Consider the following 7726-nt stretch of genomic DNA (forward strand, 5'->3'; position numbering starts at 1 on the left):
ATGGCGTGTTTATGATTTGACCAGTCTGAGGCGTCAACTTGTTGATGGGAGTCGGACCCAGAACGTAAGTTTCCTTGGTGGTGGTGGGAGTCGGACGGAATTGAACAGGCTGTTAAGATAAAAAGATAAATATAATGTAGATAAATATGGATTTATATCTACGGAAAACAAATTATATCGATGTTTCAGAGACCCAGGAATTCTACAAACAATCAACATGACGTCATGCTAATGAACATCACTTTTTTGAACAAATATCCCGCAGCCCAACCACAGGGAGTTAGACTTAGCTAGTTATGCTTGAGACAAAACAAAAGCAAACAAACAAACAAACATCATCACCATCATCATCCTCAACAACAACAACAACAACAACAACAACAACAAAGACGACGACGACGACGACGACGACGACGACAACAACAATGACAATGACAATGACAACAACAAATATATATGTACATGTACGTCAGAGTAATTACTAGAATTGTAGTACGGTCACCCTGCGTAATCACCCTATACGAAAGTCCATTAACACCCTATATAAATGCTTCTTCTCGCATGGAGGTATAAAGGATCTCCTCCATGCTTCTCGCTAGTCAATCACCAAGGGATATCTCCACAGTTACCATTTTATATATAGGAGAATATATTGTAATTCTTGTTGCATAGAAACATATTTAATATTAAAATGTAGTTACTCTGTTGTTCATGTTTGTCAGTATTTATATGGTTATGTTTGTTTGTTTGTTTGTCTAGCTGTTTTGTTTTGTTTTTCGTAAACACAACTAACTTAGCCTGAACCCCCCCCCCCCCCCGTGCCCCAATGCTAAAAAGCTGTGGCCTCGTAAATCATCAGAGAGACACAAACAGACATTCATACTCACTGAAGAATCTCGTGCAGACTGTATCTTATGCCTGGCCGAATTTAAAAAAAACAAAACAAAGGCGTGGTTTTAAGTTGCTTAACTTACCTGTGATGGCGCACTTATGTGAGATGGGTTTATTATTCTAAGGGGTAGGCCCTGTCCTGTTGTCAACATGCCTGGATTAGAGTGGGTTGCGGCAGAAGGGAACCGTTCTTGGCCGTGTGTTGGTCGAGACCCTACATGAATACAGCAGATCGAATGTGTGAGAGCACAAGATATTTTACATGAAACTATTTCTAAAATGTAAGAATGCAGGCAAATCAAAGAGAAGTAATACAAATTAATCATTGACTGTTTTGTTGCTATGTTACCGTTATTTTTCATAATGTGATGATTTTTTTTCGTTTTTTCTTCTTTCTTGTAAAACTCACATAAATACTACTTTCTATTAGAGAAAAATGACCAATTCAAATTTGTGAAAGGATCGCATTGATGAAACGATCACAAGGCAAAGCAACACTATAAAATGATTTTGATCATCACCTGTTGGCATGGTTACAGAAGATGGTCCCGGCATTACTGTGATCACATTTGCCGCTGGCACAGTGAAAGTTCTATTATTGGATACCGTAGTGGTGTAAGTACTCGTGGCAGGTGTTGTAAAAGTAACGTTTTGTCCCACTCTGTAGTTCTGTAAACCCGTACTAACTGTTGGTATTGGTCGCTGAGTAAACATTGTGTTCATGATGTTGTCTACCCGCCTCCTTTTTGGTGGTCGTGGCTGGTATACCCAACCTAACAGCGCAATGAAAACATAGGAATAAACGACGGTGTTATATTATAACGAGAACGATATATTAAAACAACTAGATAATAAAATCAACAAAAGTGTGTTCTGGTGGCCATGCTTTCACGAAGTTTCGGTGAGAACTCAGGTTAAAAACTAAGATTTGGTGCAGTACTGAATTTTAATTATTTACTGGCTGTTCGTTTTTTTTGGAGGTTTTCATGTTGTTTGGTCTCGCCTATTGACACGATCATCCTCTTCAACCAAACCAAATACAGCTCGTTTCAAGTTACCGTTAAACTGCTCTGTTTTATACAACACCACACAGAAACCAATAAGAAACCACATATTCTACTCTAAGTCATCGAGATCGCAATTTCTTGCAAAATTTTGTCGAAATGAAAAATTTTATTGCAACTAGACACAGACTCGTTGGCGTCAATGTTTTGTTGTCTGCATTTGATGTCTGCGTGATGGCATATCAGCTGCTATCATATAGAGAAAAAAAATGTCGCAAGAAACTGAATTCACCAAATCTGTCTACCTTATAAGTGTAACATGTACAGTTTCTTATTTGGTTTCTGCGTGGCTGTATGAAACAAAGCGAGTGAACAGTAACTTGTAATGAGCTGTAATGCATCAAAACCTTTACAGCCTGTTACAAATAACAATATCACACATTACGTATGTAAAAAAATCCCGATTAACTTAAGTAGTATAAGAAATTTAGAACATACGTGTACCTGGGTGGTCTTTTTTATGTTGTTCTTTGATTTGATGAGCTTCGTCATAGTAAGGCTTTTTGTCATCCACCGTCATGTTGTTCCACACTTCACCAAGTTTCACACTGATCTCTGCATTGTTAGCGTTGGGGTTAGACTTGGCTAATAGAGGTCTATAGACACGAGCCCATACCATAAAAGCATTCATCGGTCGTTTGACATGACTTGGATCTGTATTACGGCGCCCTGAAATATCATTGAGAAATATAAATCTCATAATATAATTGTTTAGTAACGTTGTCTTCATTTTAATATTACTGTTATTGTGACCGTTTTGATACAAATCACGAGATGGCATAAATTGACACGATGATGATGATGGTTGTGGTGGTGGTGGTGGTGGTGGTGGTGGTGATGATGATGATGATGATGATGATGGTGGTGGTGGTGGTGGTGGTGGTGATGATGGTGGTGGTGATGATGATAATGATGATGATGGTGATGATGATGGTGGTGGTGGTGGTGGTGGTGATGATGATGGTAGTGGTGATGATGATAGTGGTGGTGATGGTGGTGATGATGGTAGTGGTGATGGTGGTGGTGATGATGGTGGTGGTGGTGGTGATGATGGTGGTGATGATGATGATGGTGATGATGATGATGATGGTGGTGGTGGTGGTGGTGGTGGTGATGATGGTAGTGGTGATGATGATAGTGGTGGTGGTGATGGTGGTGGTGATGATGGTGGTGGTGATAATGATGGTGATGATGATGATGGTGGTGGTGGTGGTGGTGGTGGTGATGGTGATGGTAGTGGTGATGATGGTAGTGGTGATGATGATAGTGGTGGTGATGGTGGTGGTGGTGGTGGTGATGATGGTGGTGGTGATGATGATGGTGGTGGTGGTGGTGGTGATGATGATGACGATGATGACGACGACGTCGACGACGACGACGATGACGACGACGACGAGGATGATGCAGCGATGGTGGATGTGTCACTGGTTGCTATGTTATGGAGTGGTAGTGACAGCAATAATAAAGTTTTATAGATGAAGGGGTAATACATGCGGAGTGTGACTGATATCATTGAAATATAATAATAATAATAATAATAATAATGCAAATAATGCACTGACCATAATCCAGAATGGTAGGACTGTCTCTTGTTGTCGTCCCCAAGTCCCGTATCCCAGTTTGATTGGCCGACGTTGGTGGCGTTAAATAGGGACCATGTGGCCTATCACTATTTGAAAAAGATTTCTGAGTAGTTACTACTGAAGCAGCTCTGCAACCTGTTGAAGTTGGTGTAGCAGTTATAGTATTAATATTTATTGCTGGTATAGATTTTGCGACAGGAACTTGGATCTGTCTTGTTGCAGCCTGATTTAAAATTACTGCTGTTGTCGGTTTTGTTACTGTGGCAGCGACTGGACAATTTCCAATTGCAGCTTGGCTTGGGATTGTTGCAGTTGCAGGTCTCGTTGCAGCAACGGTGACTGCAACTTGATTCGCTGCAGTCAGACTGAAAGTTGCAGTAGCTGCTGATCTTGATGAAGGAACGTTGACTTGAAGTTGCCCAGTTGAAGCCACACACTTGCAATTTGTTGCCACAGTCGTCGTTCTTTGGGCAGCAACGGTTGTCGCAACTTGTCCCGCAGGTACCGTTGTGAGTACTAGTTTCACGGGTGTTCCAGATATCGAAGATGATACTGGCTTGCCAGAATCGCCGGCCCTGGCGGCCGATGTAACCCGGACAACACTGTAATACGCGGCAGACGAAGACGATAAACCCTTTAAATTTGTGGTGTCTCGGCTACCTGGCACGTGTCCGTCTGTTTTTGATACAGGTACTTTTACTTGAGCAAGCTCAAACTTTGCTAACCCCGATGGGATACGAAGAGAATCGCCATCGGCGTGAACTTTGGGTTGTTCAACGGAAGCGACATTTGATATCTCTGTCTCTTTAGGCACAGCGACACATCCTTTACCCGAAACAGTACCTATTTTGTCATCGCCATCTTCGTTCCCTATGTTTCCCTGAATATTTCCTGACATCATAAGAACTGTTTCGATTGTCTCAGCCTATGAACAAACACCGAGGTTCTCCTATGTCCATCGCTTCCAGGGCCGACAATATACGACAATCGACGGTGACAGAACATCTCGATACGACAATGTGAATGATCTCGTTCTGGAACCCGTTAAAGTTCGAGATCTGTTCGCGCGCGCGCTTTATTCGATTTAATACGCTGTGGACGCGTCATGTTATGTGGCTTGCTTTGCCTCTCCAGAGGGCGCAGTGATCACTGCAGACTGCTGCGTCATCAGACTCATATTAGCTACGTCACGTCTTGGCGGTGACAGTATGGAGTCCTACACGACACTCTCGGCAAGGGAGTTCGGAGGGAACCAACCTGCTATGTTATTCTCTGTAATTTTTCCAGAGAAAAAACGAATAAACGCGGATCTTTGAAATTGACGCATATACAGACTATAGAGTTATTGTTAATGGCCATGGTGCCGAGTTGGTACCTCTGGATTCGAGGCAGCTGATGACGTAAACATCAATGTTCATACTAGTAGTTTTGGGCTATACCTATGACTGACATAATCGTAAGCATTTCGTAGACCTCACGACCTTTGGTATTTTAACCGCCTTTTTGTAAGATTCGACTTTTGTAGAGTCTATAATACTTTCACTTCAGTCTTTACACGTGGACATTTGTATCGACTTTTTTACTTGTTGAATTGCCATTCTTCTAGATCCACTATCATTTTATTCATTCTACAACTCTGATATGAAGACTATCTTAAGAGTCGAAACGTTTGTTGTTGTTGTTGTTGTTGTTGTTGTTGTTGTTGTTGTTGTTATTATTATTATTATTATTATTATTATTATTATTATTATTGTTGTTGTTGTTGTTGTTGTTGTTGTTGTGTGTGTTTTTAATTAAAAAGAGTCTTTTATTGGAACCAGTAACCGTTACCGTTGGGTCGCCTCACGCATGCGTCTCAGCCAAAACCATGGACCACAAAACCAAGAACTGTTGAACTCTTGAGAAGTTGAGAACTGTGACTCGCGCATGAGTCACTGCCTTTCAAGACCTGGCTTTCAGTTCTTGCTTTCAGTTCTCTTGGGCGTCATACCATAGTGTAGTTGAACTGATCAGATCAATTAATGGTTATCTAAAAAGCAAACAAAAACAACTTATTATTGTATCATATCATCGTCATTTAATACTATATATATATATATATATATATATATATATATATATATATATATATATATATATATATATATATATATATATATATTGGAATCTTCGAAATTTTGTGATTAAAAATTCAAAACTATATTATAATGTAGTTTTGAATTTGTAATCACAAAATTCCGAAGATTCCAGGGTTTATTTCGTAAATCCTCAACAATTACCAATGTATATAAAAATTTGAGCAATTCCATTTTCTTGATACGTGTGTAGTAAAGTTTATGAAATACTACCAGACTCAAACCGAGACAATGCGCTAGATCAGCGTAATAAATAACACAATATCAATGAACTCGTCCAGATTTAGTGTATGTAATGTATACACTATCAACTCGTGAAATCAAGGATATAGATAGAACTGTGTTCCGGGTGCGAAAATTAATAAGTAAGCCAAAAAAATGTCCTGTGCGACTGCTCATCATGGAGTAGCTTGTAGACGGGTAGTTGGCTTTCAAATCTAGCTATCCTTCCACGCCTACGAATTAAAATCTAAACCGTTCACACCAAATTTCAGATATTTTCAAGTACCATGTAACTAGTAAATTCAATATTATCCCGAAATTGTGTATAATAGTGGTGACACCAGAATGAAGGAAATTCGCGTATTAAATAAAGAAGGTCGTATTTTTTGAGTGCAGTGTCGTGAGTTCAGCGAATTGGACGAACCCGAGTCGAACCCCCTCCGCTTTATTCACTAGCTGACGATTACAACTGTACCTTCCGAATTACAAACATTTGCTCAATAAAAATAAATACAACTACAACTTGACTTTGGCATATATTGTATTATCATGTTATCTATTGCCACAAATGTTTTCAGGTCTCTCAGTTTCGCATGTTTTAATCCGACATGGTTTTGCTCTTGTCTGGCGACATAACAGATGTACATGCTCGGGCTACATTTGTACATAAAATTATTGATGTAACTTAATATCATAATGACTGTATTCTGATGAAAAATCACTACATATATGTACAACCTCACTTGGGTAGTCTATTTTTAAGAAAAATCTTTTTACAGCCGGGGCCAATGTCATCTGCTACTAATAAACGAGCCAGAAGTAGATGTATGTAAATATATAAACTGGAATTGCGAGATTTGTAGGTACCGTTATATATATCATTTTGATATTTCGAGTGAGCGGTATGAAAGACATGTAGACCTTGAGGGTGAAAATATTCACGAAATCAATCCACAATATGAAAATCCCAAAATAAGTAGTATTGCGTGTTTTCTGAATATATAAGCTTAGACATAAAATAGGCCCTGTGTCAATTTTCTATTATACAAATTTTAATACAAGATGTCGTTGTACATTATTTTTTTAAAACAAGTTTATAAGATGTAAGCTAATATTTCGTTAATTTCTTTCCCATGTGGCCAGATCACACATCAGTCATTTATCTTTACTAAATATAGCTATCCTCAGGCGGCAGGGAATGGGTTCATGTTAAATTACATTCACGTCTTTTTTCTCACACAAGACAAATAAAAGTCAACACAGAGCTGGTTTTATTCGAGACAAAATCATGGTAACTTGAAGAAAGCCCACCTTGCGATGAATCTGAAAATAAACAGAAAAAAATGTCTTCGAATTCATAACGAGTGAAAAGGACAAAATTTAATAGAAGTATACGAAGAGGAAATGCTGACAGTTGGTGTTAACGATTATTGCACGACACGCGAGTGTCAATATAAACAATATAAACAAGTCGATGGCATGATTAGGACTATACTATAAAACTCTGTGTATGTGTCCGAGAGGTCGTTACGTTGTATCACATTCTTGTTTGTGGTTGTACTTACGATAGGGTTAGTATAAGATTACAACTTCAACCTCAGACCACTAACGAAGTGGTCTGAGCCTCAACTCAATTTCATGAACTTTGTAAGTAATTCAGACCCACGATTGTGATTTATTTTTGAAGTCTTAGTGAAATAAAGTTGTTCAATTGCCTTTAATGTTTCACAGAAGAGGAAAACTTGCCGTCCTCGCTCGGCCCTCACAAGTCGTCCTCGTATTCGCTAATGTTCAACGGTCACATGGGTGTCACGTGAGACCCTCTACCATC

The sequence above is a fragment of the Glandiceps talaboti genome, chromosome 15 (genome assembly GCF_964340395.1).
Source record: "Glandiceps talaboti chromosome 15, keGlaTala1.1, whole genome shotgun sequence".
Lineage (NCBI taxonomy): Eukaryota > Metazoa > Hemichordata > Enteropneusta > Spengelidae > Glandiceps > Glandiceps talaboti.